This window comes from Scleropages formosus, chromosome 9 (genome assembly GCF_900964775.1).
Source record: "Scleropages formosus chromosome 9, fSclFor1.1, whole genome shotgun sequence".
Lineage (NCBI taxonomy): Eukaryota > Metazoa > Chordata > Actinopteri > Osteoglossiformes > Osteoglossidae > Scleropages > Scleropages formosus.
In genome coordinates this window covers 24,665,503-24,675,180 of record NC_041814.1, presented here as the reverse complement: position 1 = coordinate 24,675,180, position 9,678 = coordinate 24,665,503, and the positions used below count along the sequence as shown (strand labels likewise).

General features: G+C 47.0%; 20 non-coding genes across 20 annotated transcripts; all 20 read left to right on the top strand.

Moving 5' to 3' along the window:
* Positions 1-30: 30 nt before the first annotated feature.
* On the top strand, positions 31-119 carry trnay-gua (transfer RNA tyrosine (anticodon GUA)). Its single transcript is given in 2 exon segments — positions 31-67; positions 84-119. It is a non-coding gene; the product is annotated as a tRNA-Tyr (tRNA).
* Positions 120-497: 378 nt separating this feature from the next.
* Positions 498-586, top strand: trnay-gua (transfer RNA tyrosine (anticodon GUA)). Its single transcript is given in 2 exon segments — positions 498-534; positions 551-586. It is a non-coding gene; the product is annotated as a tRNA-Tyr (tRNA).
* Positions 587-965: 379 nt separating this feature from the next.
* trnay-gua (transfer RNA tyrosine (anticodon GUA)) lies at positions 966-1,054 on the top strand. Its single transcript is given in 2 exon segments — positions 966-1,002; positions 1,019-1,054. It is a non-coding gene; the product is annotated as a tRNA-Tyr (tRNA).
* Positions 1,055-1,432: 378 nt separating this feature from the next.
* Positions 1,433-1,521, top strand: trnay-gua (transfer RNA tyrosine (anticodon GUA)). Its single transcript is given in 2 exon segments — positions 1,433-1,469; positions 1,486-1,521. It is a non-coding gene; the product is annotated as a tRNA-Tyr (tRNA).
* A 378-nt stretch (positions 1,522-1,899) lies between these two features.
* On the top strand, positions 1,900-1,988 carry trnay-gua (transfer RNA tyrosine (anticodon GUA)). The gene is given in 2 exon segments: positions 1,900-1,936; positions 1,953-1,988. It is a non-coding gene; the product is annotated as a tRNA-Tyr (tRNA).
* Positions 1,989-2,366: 378 nt separating this feature from the next.
* Positions 2,367-2,455, top strand: trnay-gua (transfer RNA tyrosine (anticodon GUA)). Its single transcript is given in 2 exon segments — positions 2,367-2,403; positions 2,420-2,455. It is a non-coding gene; the product is annotated as a tRNA-Tyr (tRNA).
* A 378-nt stretch (positions 2,456-2,833) lies between these two features.
* Positions 2,834-2,922, top strand: trnay-gua (transfer RNA tyrosine (anticodon GUA)). Its single transcript is given in 2 exon segments — positions 2,834-2,870; positions 2,887-2,922. It is a non-coding gene; the product is annotated as a tRNA-Tyr (tRNA).
* Positions 2,923-3,300: 378 nt separating this feature from the next.
* On the top strand, positions 3,301-3,389 carry trnay-gua (transfer RNA tyrosine (anticodon GUA)). The gene is given in 2 exon segments: positions 3,301-3,337; positions 3,354-3,389. It is a non-coding gene; the product is annotated as a tRNA-Tyr (tRNA).
* A 378-nt stretch (positions 3,390-3,767) lies between these two features.
* Positions 3,768-3,856, top strand: trnay-gua (transfer RNA tyrosine (anticodon GUA)). Its single transcript is given in 2 exon segments — positions 3,768-3,804; positions 3,821-3,856. It is a non-coding gene; the product is annotated as a tRNA-Tyr (tRNA).
* Positions 3,857-4,235: 379 nt separating this feature from the next.
* trnay-gua (transfer RNA tyrosine (anticodon GUA)) lies at positions 4,236-4,324 on the top strand. The gene is given in 2 exon segments: positions 4,236-4,272; positions 4,289-4,324. It is a non-coding gene; the product is annotated as a tRNA-Tyr (tRNA).
* Positions 4,325-4,702: 378 nt separating this feature from the next.
* Positions 4,703-4,791, top strand: trnay-gua (transfer RNA tyrosine (anticodon GUA)). The gene is given in 2 exon segments: positions 4,703-4,739; positions 4,756-4,791. It is a non-coding gene; the product is annotated as a tRNA-Tyr (tRNA).
* Positions 4,792-5,170: 379 nt separating this feature from the next.
* On the top strand, positions 5,171-5,259 carry trnay-gua (transfer RNA tyrosine (anticodon GUA)). Its single transcript is given in 2 exon segments — positions 5,171-5,207; positions 5,224-5,259. It is a non-coding gene; the product is annotated as a tRNA-Tyr (tRNA).
* A 377-nt stretch (positions 5,260-5,636) lies between these two features.
* On the top strand, positions 5,637-5,725 carry trnay-gua (transfer RNA tyrosine (anticodon GUA)). Its single transcript is given in 2 exon segments — positions 5,637-5,673; positions 5,690-5,725. It is a non-coding gene; the product is annotated as a tRNA-Tyr (tRNA).
* Positions 5,726-6,103: 378 nt separating this feature from the next.
* Positions 6,104-6,192, top strand: trnay-gua (transfer RNA tyrosine (anticodon GUA)). The gene is given in 2 exon segments: positions 6,104-6,140; positions 6,157-6,192. It is a non-coding gene; the product is annotated as a tRNA-Tyr (tRNA).
* Positions 6,193-6,570: 378 nt separating this feature from the next.
* Positions 6,571-6,659, top strand: trnay-gua (transfer RNA tyrosine (anticodon GUA)). The gene is given in 2 exon segments: positions 6,571-6,607; positions 6,624-6,659. It is a non-coding gene; the product is annotated as a tRNA-Tyr (tRNA).
* A 379-nt stretch (positions 6,660-7,038) lies between these two features.
* Positions 7,039-7,127, top strand: trnay-gua (transfer RNA tyrosine (anticodon GUA)). The gene is given in 2 exon segments: positions 7,039-7,075; positions 7,092-7,127. It is a non-coding gene; the product is annotated as a tRNA-Tyr (tRNA).
* A 378-nt stretch (positions 7,128-7,505) lies between these two features.
* Positions 7,506-7,594, top strand: trnay-gua (transfer RNA tyrosine (anticodon GUA)). Its single transcript is given in 2 exon segments — positions 7,506-7,542; positions 7,559-7,594. It is a non-coding gene; the product is annotated as a tRNA-Tyr (tRNA).
* Positions 7,595-7,972: 378 nt separating this feature from the next.
* Positions 7,973-8,061, top strand: trnay-gua (transfer RNA tyrosine (anticodon GUA)). The gene is given in 2 exon segments: positions 7,973-8,009; positions 8,026-8,061. It is a non-coding gene; the product is annotated as a tRNA-Tyr (tRNA).
* An 844-nt stretch (positions 8,062-8,905) lies between these two features.
* On the top strand, positions 8,906-8,994 carry trnay-gua (transfer RNA tyrosine (anticodon GUA)). Its single transcript is given in 2 exon segments — positions 8,906-8,942; positions 8,959-8,994. It is a non-coding gene; the product is annotated as a tRNA-Tyr (tRNA).
* A 378-nt stretch (positions 8,995-9,372) lies between these two features.
* Positions 9,373-9,461, top strand: trnay-gua (transfer RNA tyrosine (anticodon GUA)). The gene is given in 2 exon segments: positions 9,373-9,409; positions 9,426-9,461. It is a non-coding gene; the product is annotated as a tRNA-Tyr (tRNA).
* Positions 9,462-9,678: the final 217 nt, after the last annotated feature.

Below are 9,678 nucleotides of genomic sequence, written 5' to 3'. Positions count from 1 at the left end.
CCGTACGGCTTGATTTTGAACTGTAGTCATCCTTCGGTAGCTCAGTTGGTAGAGCGGAGGACTGTAGTGGGGTGAACATCGTCATCCTTAGGTCGCTGGTTCGAATCCGGCTCGAAGGACTACGTCAGTTTTGCCAGCTTGCTGGCGCAGAGACTTGTGCTCCGGTTTCTTCCCACCCTTCGTGAAGATGATCCCTTTCCGAAGAATTACTGACTCAAATGGTTCCCTTGGTATGTGTGTCAGTGAGAGCGCGTGCTTCTCCAGTAATAATACAGTGAATGTACTGCAGACTTGCGACTGCTCCTTTTCTGCCTAGAACCCCAGGTTCGAATCCCTCACCCGTATGCACAGTATTTTCTGAGAATCTACATTCAGAGATCTGCTGAATGACAAAATGCTAGTTCTCTTTCGTCTTCGTCTTTTAATGATGACATGAATATTTATTTTGGACTGAAGTGCACACGTTTCCGTACGGCTTGATTTTGAACTGTAGTCATCCTTCGGTAGCTCAGTTGGTAGAGCGGAGGACTGTAGTGGGGTGAACATCGTCATCCTTAGGTCGCTGGTTCGAATCCGGCTCGAAGGACTACGTCAGTTTTGCCAGCTTGCTGGCGCAGAGACTTGTGCTCCGGTTTCTTCCCACCCTTCGTGAAGATGATCCCTTTCCGAAGAATTACTGACTCAAATGGTTCCCTTGGTATGTGTGTCAGTGAGAGCGCGTGCTTCTCCAGTAATAATACAGTGAATGTACTGCAGACTTGCGACTGCTTCCTTTTCTGCCTAGAACCCCAGGTTCGAATCCCTCACCCGTATGCACAGTATTTTCTGAGAATCTACATTCAGAGATCTGCTGAATGACAAAATGCTAGTTCTCTTTCGTCTTCGTCTTTTAATGATGACATGAATATTTATTTTGGACTGAAGTGCACACGTTTCCGTACGGCTTGATTTTGAACTGTAGTCATCCTTCGGTAGCTCAGTTGGTAGAGCGGAGGACTGTAGTGGGGTGAACATCGTCATCCTTAGGTCGCTGGTTCGAATCCGGCTCGAAGGACTACGTCAGTTTTGCCAGCTTGCTGGCGCAGAGACTTGTGCTCCGGTTTCTTCCCACCCTTCGTGAAGATGATCCCTTTCCGAAGAATTACTGACTCAAATGGTTCCCTTGGTATGTGTGTCAGTGAGAGCGCGTGCTTCTCCAGTAATAATACAGTGAATGTACTGCAGACTTGCGACTGCTCCTTTTCTGCCTAGAACCCCAGGTTCGAATCCCTCACCCGTATGCACAGTATTTTCTGAGAATCTACATTCAGAGATCTGCTGAATGACAAAATGCTAGTTCTCTTTCGTCTTCGTCTTTTAATGATGACATGAATATTTATTTTGGACTGAAGTGCACACGTTTCCGTACGGCTTGATTTTGAACTGTAGTCATCCTTCGGTAGCTCAGTTGGTAGAGCGGAGGACTGTAGTGGGGTGAACATCGTCATCCTTAGGTCGCTGGTTCGAATCCGGCTCGAAGGACTACGTCAGTTTTGCCAGCTTGCTGGCGCAGAGACTTGTGCTCCGGTTTCTTCCCACCCTTCGTGAAGATGATCCCTTTCCGAAGAATTACTGACTCAAATGGTTCCCTTGGTATGTGTGTCAGTGAGAGCGCGTGCTTCTCCAGTAATAATACAGTGAATGTACTGCAGACTTGCGACTGCTCCTTTTCTGCCTAGAACCCCAGGTTCGAATCCCTCACCCGTATGCACAGTATTTTCTGAGAATCTACATTCAGAGATCTGCTGAATGACAAAATGCTAGTTCTCTTTCGTCTTCGTCTTTTAATGATGACATGAATATTTATTTTGGACTGAAGTGCACACGTTTCCGTACGGCTTGATTTTGAACTGTAGTCATCCTTCGGTAGCTCAGTTGGTAGAGCGGAGGACTGTAGTGGGGTGAACATCGTCATCCTTAGGTCGCTGGTTCGAATCCGGCTCGAAGGACTACGTCAGTTTTGCCAGCTTGCTGGCGCAGAGACTTGTGCTCCGGTTTCTTCCCACCCTTCGTGAAGATGATCCCTTTCCGAAGAATTACTGACTCAAATGGTTCCCTTGGTATGTGTGTCAGTGAGAGCGCGTGCTTCTCCAGTAATAATACAGTGAATGTACTGCAGACTTGCGACTGCTCCTTTTCTGCCTAGAACCCCAGGTTCGAATCCCTCACCCGTATGCACAGTATTTTCTGAGAATCTACATTCAGAGATCTGCTGAATGACAAAATGCTAGTTCTCTTTCGTCTTCGTCTTTTAATGATGACATGAATATTTATTTTGGACTGAAGTGCACACGTTTCCGTACGGCTTGATTTTGAACTGTAGTCATCCTTCGGTAGCTCAGTTGGTAGAGCGGAGGACTGTAGTGGGGTGAACATCGTCATCCTTAGGTCGCTGGTTCGAATCCGGCTCGAAGGACTACGTCAGTTTTGCCAGCTTGCTGGCGCAGAGACTTGTGCTCCGGTTTCTTCCCACCCTTCGTGAAGATGATCCCTTTCCGAAGAATTACTGACTCAAATGGTTCCCTTGGTATGTGTGTCAGTGAGAGCGCGTGCTTCTCCAGTAATAATACAGTGAATGTACTGCAGACTTGCGACTGCTCCTTTTCTGCCTAGAACCCCAGGTTCGAATCCCTCACCCGTATGCACAGTATTTTCTGAGAATCTACATTCAGAGATCTGCTGAATGACAAAATGCTAGTTCTCTTTCGTCTTCGTCTTTTAATGATGACATGAATATTTATTTTGGACTGAAGTGCACACGTTTCCGTACGGCTTGATTTTGAACTGTAGTCATCCTTCGGTAGCTCAGTTGGTAGAGCGGAGGACTGTAGTGGGGTGAACATCGTCATCCTTAGGTCGCTGGTTCGAATCCGGCTCGAAGGACTACGTCAGTTTTGCCAGCTTGCTGGCGCAGAGACTTGTGCTCCGGTTTCTTCCCACCCTTCGTGAAGATGATCCCTTTCCGAAGAATTACTGACTCAAATGGTTCCCTTGGTATGTGTGTCAGTGAGAGCGCGTGCTTCTCCAGTAATAATACAGTGAATGTACTGCAGACTTGCGACTGCTCCTTTTCTGCCTAGAACCCCAGGTTCGAATCCCTCACCCGTATGCACAGTATTTTCTGAGAATCTACATTCAGAGATCTGCTGAATGACAAAATGCTAGTTCTCTTTCGTCTTCGTCTTTTAATGATGACATGAATATTTATTTTGGACTGAAGTGCACACGTTTCCGTACGGCTTGATTTTGAACTGTAGTCATCCTTCGGTAGCTCAGTTGGTAGAGCGGAGGACTGTAGTGGGGTGAACATCGTCATCCTTAGGTCGCTGGTTCGAATCCGGCTCGAAGGACTACGTCAGTTTTGCCAGCTTGCTGGCGCAGAGACTTGTGCTCCGGTTTCTTCCCACCCTTCGTGAAGATGATCCCTTTCCGAAGAATTACTGACTCAAATGGTTCCCTTGGTATGTGTGTCAGTGAGAGCGCGTGCTTCTCCAGTAATAATACAGTGAATGTACTGCAGACTAGCAACTGTTCCTTTTCTGCCTAGAACCCCAGGTTCGAATCCCTCACCCGTATGCACAGTATTTTCTGAGAATCTACATTCAGAGATCTGCTGAATGACAAAATGCTAGTTCTCTTTCGTCTTCGTCTTTTAATGATGACATGAATATTTATTTTGGACTGAAGTGCACACGTTTCCGTACGGCTTGATTTTGAACTGTAGTCATCCTTCGGTAGCTCAGTTGGTAGAGCGGAGGACTGTAGTGGGGTGAACATCGTCATCCTTAGGTCGCTGGTTCGAATCCGGCTCGAAGGACTACGTCAGTTTTGCCAGCTTGCTGGCGCAGAGACTTGTGCTCCGGTTTCTTCCCACCCTTCGTGAAGATGATCCCTTTCCGAAGAATTACTGACTCAAATGGTTCCCTTGGTATGTGTGTCAGTGAGAGCGCGTGCTTCTCCAGTAATAATACAGTGAATGTACTGCAGACTTAGCGACTGCTCCTTTTCTGCCTAGAACCCCAGGTTCGAATCCCTCACCCGTATGCACAGTATTTTCTGAGAATCTACATTCAGAGATCTGCTGAATGACAAAATGCTAGTTCTCTTTCGTCTTCGTCTTTTAATGATGACATGAATATTTATTTTGGACTGAAGTGCACACGTTTCCGTACGGCTTGATTTTGAACTGTAGTCATCCTTCGGTAGCTCAGTTGGTAGAGCGGAGGACTGTAGTGGGGTGAACATCGTCATCCTTAGGTCGCTGGTTCGAATCCGGCTCGAAGGACTACGTCAGTTTTGCCAGCTTGCTGGCGCAGAGACTTGTGCTCCGGTTTCTTCCCACCCTTCGTGAAGATGATCCCTTTCCGAAGAATTACTGACTCAAATGGTTCCCTTGGTATGTGTGTCAGTGAGAGCGCGTGCTTCTCCAGTAATAATACAGTGAATGTACTGCAGACTTGCGACTGCTCCTTTTCTGCCTAGAACCCCAGGTTCGAATCCCTCACCCGTATGCACAGTATTTTCTGAGAATCTACATTCAGAGATCTGCTGAATGACAAAATGCTAGTTCTCTTTCGTCTTCGTCTTTTAATGATGACATGAATATTTATTTTGGACTGAAGTGCACACGTTTCCGTACGGCTTGATTTTGAACTGTAGTCATCCTTCGGTAGCTCAGTTGGTAGAGCGGAGGACTGTAGTGGGGTGAACATCGTCATCCTTAGGTCGCTGGTTCGAATCCGGCTCGAAGGACTACGTCAGTTTTGCCAGCTTGCTGGCGCAGAGACTTGTGCTCCGGTTTCTTCCCACCCTTCGTGAAGATGATCCCTTTCCGAAGAATTACTGACTCAAATGGTTCCCTTGGTATGTGTGTCAGTGAGAGCGCGTGCTTCTCCAGTAATAATACAGTGAATGTACTGCAGACTTGCGACTGCTTCCTTTTCTGCCTAGAACCCCAGGTTCGAATCCCTCACCCGTATGCACAGTATTTTCTGAGAATCTACATTCAGAGATCTGCTGAATGACAAAATGCTAGTTCTCTTTCGTCTTCGTCTTTTAATGATGACATGAATATTTATTTTGGACTGAAGTGCACACGTTTCCGTACGGCTTGATTTTGAACTGTAGTCATCCTTCGGTAGCTCAGTTGGTAGAGCGGAGGACTGTAGTGGGGTGAACATCGTCATCCTTAGGTCGCTGGTTCGAATCCGGCTCGAAGGACTACGTCAGTTTTGCCAGCTTGCTGGCGCAGAGACTTGTGCTCCGGTTTCTTCCCACCCTTCGTGAAGATGATCCCTTTCCGAAGAATTACTGACTCAAATGGTTCCCTTGGTATGTGTGTCAGTGAGAGCGCGTGCTTCTCCAGTAATAATACAGTGAATGTACTGCAGACTTGCGACTGCTCCTTTTCTGCCTAGAACCCCAGGTTCGAATCCCTCACCCGTATGCACAGTATTTTCTGAGAATCTACATTCAGAGATCTGCTGAATGACAAAATGCTAGTTCTCTTTCGTCTTCGTCTTTTAATGATGACATGAATATTTATTTTGGACTGAAGTGCACACGTTTCCGTACGGCTTGATTTGAACTGTAGTCATCCTTCGGTAGCTCAGTTGGTAGAGCGGAGGACTGTAGTGGGGTGAACATCGTCATCCTTAGGTCGCTGGTTCGAATCCGGCTCGAAGGACTACGTCAGTTTTGCCAGCTTGCTGGCGCAGAGACTTGTGCTCCGGTTTCTTCCCACCCTTCGTGAAGATGATCCCTTTCCGAAGAATTACTGACTCAAATGGTTCCCTTGGTATGTGTGTCAGTGAGAGCGCGTGCTTCTCCAGTAATAATACAGTGAATGTACTGCAGACTTGCGACTGCTCCTTTTCTGCCTAGAACCCCAGGTTCGAATCCCTCACCCGTATGCACAGTATTTTCTGAGAATCTACATTCAGAGATCTGCTGAATGACAAAATGCTAGTTCTCTTTCGTCTTCGTCTTTTAATGATGACATGAATATTTATTTTGGACTGAAGTGCACACGTTTCCGTACGGCTTGATTTCGAACTGTAGTCATCCTTCGGTAGCTCAGTTGGTAGAGCGGAGGACTGTAGTGGGGTGAACATCGTCATCCTTAGGTCGCTGGTTCGAATCCGGCTCGAAGGACTACGTCAGTTTTGCCAGCTTGCTGGCGCAGAGACTTGTGCTCCGGTTTCTTCCCACCCTTCGTGAAGATGATCCCTTTCCGAAGAATTACTGACTCAAATGGTTCCCTTGGTATGTGTGTCAGTGAGAGCGCGTGCTTCTCCAGTAATAATACAGTGAATGTACTGCAGACTTGCGACTGCTCCTTTTCTGCCTAGAACCCCAGGTTCGAATCCCTCACCCGTATGCACAGTATTTTCTGAGAATCTACATTCAGAGATCTGCTGAATGACAAAATGCTAGTTCTCTTTCGTCTTCGTCTTTTAATGATGACATGAATATTTATTTTGGACTGAAGTGCACACGTTTCCGTACGGCTTGATTTTGAACTGTAGTCATCCTTCGGTAGCTCAGTTGGTAGAGCGGAGGACTGTAGTGGGGTGAACATCGTCATCCTTAGGTCGCTGGTTCGAATCCGGCTCGAAGGACTACGTCAGTTTTGCCAGCTTGCTGGCGCAGAGACTTGTGCTCCGGTTTCTTCCCACCCTTCGTGAAGATGATCCCTTTCCGAAGAATTACTGACTCAAATGGTTCCCTTGGTATGTGTGTCAGTGAGAGCGCGTGCTTCTCCAGTAATAATACAGTGAATGTACTGCAGACTTGCGACTGCTTCCTTTTCTGCCTAGAACCCCAGGTTCGAATCCCTCACCCGTATGCACAGTATTTTCTGAGAATCTACATTCAGAGATCTGCTGAATGACAAAATGCTAGTTCTCTTTCGTCTTCGTCTTTTAATGATGACATGAATATTTATTTTGGACTGAAGTGCACACGTTTCCGTACGGCTTGATTTTGAACTGTAGTCATCCTTCGGTAGCTCAGTTGGTAGAGCGGAGGACTGTAGTGGGGTGAACATCGTCATCCTTAGGTCGCTGGTTCGAATCCGGCTCGAAGGACTACGTCAGTTTTGCCAGCTTGCTGGCGCAGAGACTTGTGCTCCGGTTTCTTCCCACCCTTCGTGAAGATGATCCCTTTCCGAAGAATTACTGACTCAAATGGTTCCCTTGGTATGTGTGTCAGTGAGAGCGCGTGCTTCTCCAGTAATAATACAGTGAATGTACTGCAGACTAGCAACTGTTCCTTTTCTGCCTAGAACCCCAGGTTCGAATCCCTCACCCGTATGCACAGTATTTTCTGAGAATCTACATTCAGAGATCTGCTGAATGACAAAATGCTAGTTCTCTTTCGTCTTCGTCTTTTAATGATGACATGAATATTTATTTTGGACTGAAGTGCACACGTTTCCGTACGGCTTGATTTTGAACTGTAGTCATCCTTCGGTAGCTCAGTTGGTAGAGCGGAGGACTGTAGTGGGGTGAACATCGTCATCCTTAGGTCGCTGGTTCGAATCCGGCTCGAAGGACTACGTCAGTTTTGCCAGCTTGCTGGCGCAGAGACTTGTGCTCCGGTTTCTTCCCACCCTTCGTGAAGATGATCCCTTTCCGAAGAATTACTGACTCAAATGGTTCCCTTGGTATGTGTGTCAGTGAGAGCGCGTGCTTCTCCAGTAATAATACAGTGAATGTACTGCAGACTAGCAACTGTTCCTTTTCTGCCTAGAACCCCAGGTTCGAATCCCTCACCCGTATGCACAGTATTTTCTGAGAATCTACATTCAGAGATCTGCTGAATGACAAAATGCTAGTTCTCTTTCGTCTTCGTCTTTTAATGATGACATGAATATTTATTTTGGACTGAAGTGCACACGTTTCCGTACGGCTTGATTTTGAACTGTAGTCATCCTTCGGTAGCTCAGTTGGTAGAGCGGAGGACTGTAGTGGGGTGAACATCGTCATCCTTAGGTCGCTGGTTCGAATCCGGCTCGAAGGACTACGTCAGTTTTGCCAGCTTGCTGGCGCAGAGACTTGTGCTCCGGTTTCTTCCCACCCTTCGTGAAGATGATCCCTTTCCGAAGAATTACTGACTCAAATGGTTCCCTTGGTATGTGTGTCAGTGAGAGCGCGTGCTTCTCCAGTAATAATACAGTGAATGTACTGCAGACTTGCGACTGCTCCTTTTCTGCCTAGAACCCCAGGTTCGAATCCCTCACCCGTATGCACAGTATTTTCTGAGAATCTACATTCAGAGATCTGCTGAATGACAAAATGCTAGTTCTCTTTCGTCTTCGTCTTTAATGATGACATGAATATTTATTTTGGACTGAAGTGCACACGTTTCCGTACGGCTTGATTTCGAACTGTAGTCATCCTTCGGTAGCTCAGTTGGTAGAGCGGAGGACTGTAGTGGGGTGAACATCGTCACCCTTAGGTCGCTGGTTCGAATCCGGCTCGAAGGACTACGTCAGTTTTGCCAGCTTGCTGGCGCAGAGACTTGTGCTCCGGTTTCTTCCCACCCTTCGTGAAGATGATCCCTTTCCGAAGAATTACTGACTCAAATGGTTCCCTTAGTATGTGTGTCAGTGAGAGCGCGTGCTTCTCCAGTAATAATACAGTGAATGTACTGCAGACTAGCAACTGCTCCTTTTCTGCCTAGAACCCCAGGTTCGAATCCCTCACCCGTATGCACAGTATTTTCTGAGAATCTACATTCAGAGATCTGCTGAATGACAAAGTGCTAGTTCTCTTTCGTCTTCGTCTTTTAATGATGACAGGAAGATTTATTTTGGACTGAAGTGCACACGTTTCCGTACGGCTTGATTTTGAACTGTAGTCATCCTTCGGTAGCTCAGTTGGTAGAGCGGAGGACTGTAGTGGGGTGAACATCGTCATCCTTAGGTCGCTGGTTCGAATCCGGCTCGAAGGACTACGTCAGTTTTGCCAGCTTGCTGGCGCAGAGACTTGTGCTCCGGTTTCTTCCCACCCTTCGTGAAGATGATCCCTTTCCGAAGAATTACTGACTCAAATGGTTCCCTTGGTATGTGTGTCAGTGAGAGCGCGTGCTTCTCCAGTAATAATACAGTGAATGTACTGCAGACTAGCGACTGCTCCTTTTCTGCCTAGAACCCCAGGTTCGAATCCCTCACCCGTATGCACAGTATTTTCTGAGAATCTACATTCAGAGATCTGCTGAATGACAAAATGCTAGTTCTCTTTCGTCTTCGTCTTTTAATGATGACATGAATATTTATTTTGGACTGAAGTGCACACGTTTCCGTACGGCTTGATTTTGAACTGTAGTCATCCTTCGGTAGCTCAGTTGGTAGAGCGGAGGACTGTAGTGGGGTGAACATCGTCATCCTTAGGTCGCTGGTTCGAATCCGGCTCGAAGGACTACGTCAGTTTTGCCAGCTTGCTGGCGCAGAGACTTGTGCTCCGGTTTCTTCCCACCCTTCGTGAAGATGATCCCTTTCCGAAGAATTACTGACTCAAATGGTTCCCTTGGTATGTGTGTCAGTGAGAGCGCGTGCTTCTCCAGTAATAATACAGTGAATGTACTGCAGACTTGCGACTGCTCCTTTTCTGCCTAGAACCCCAGGTTCGAATCCCT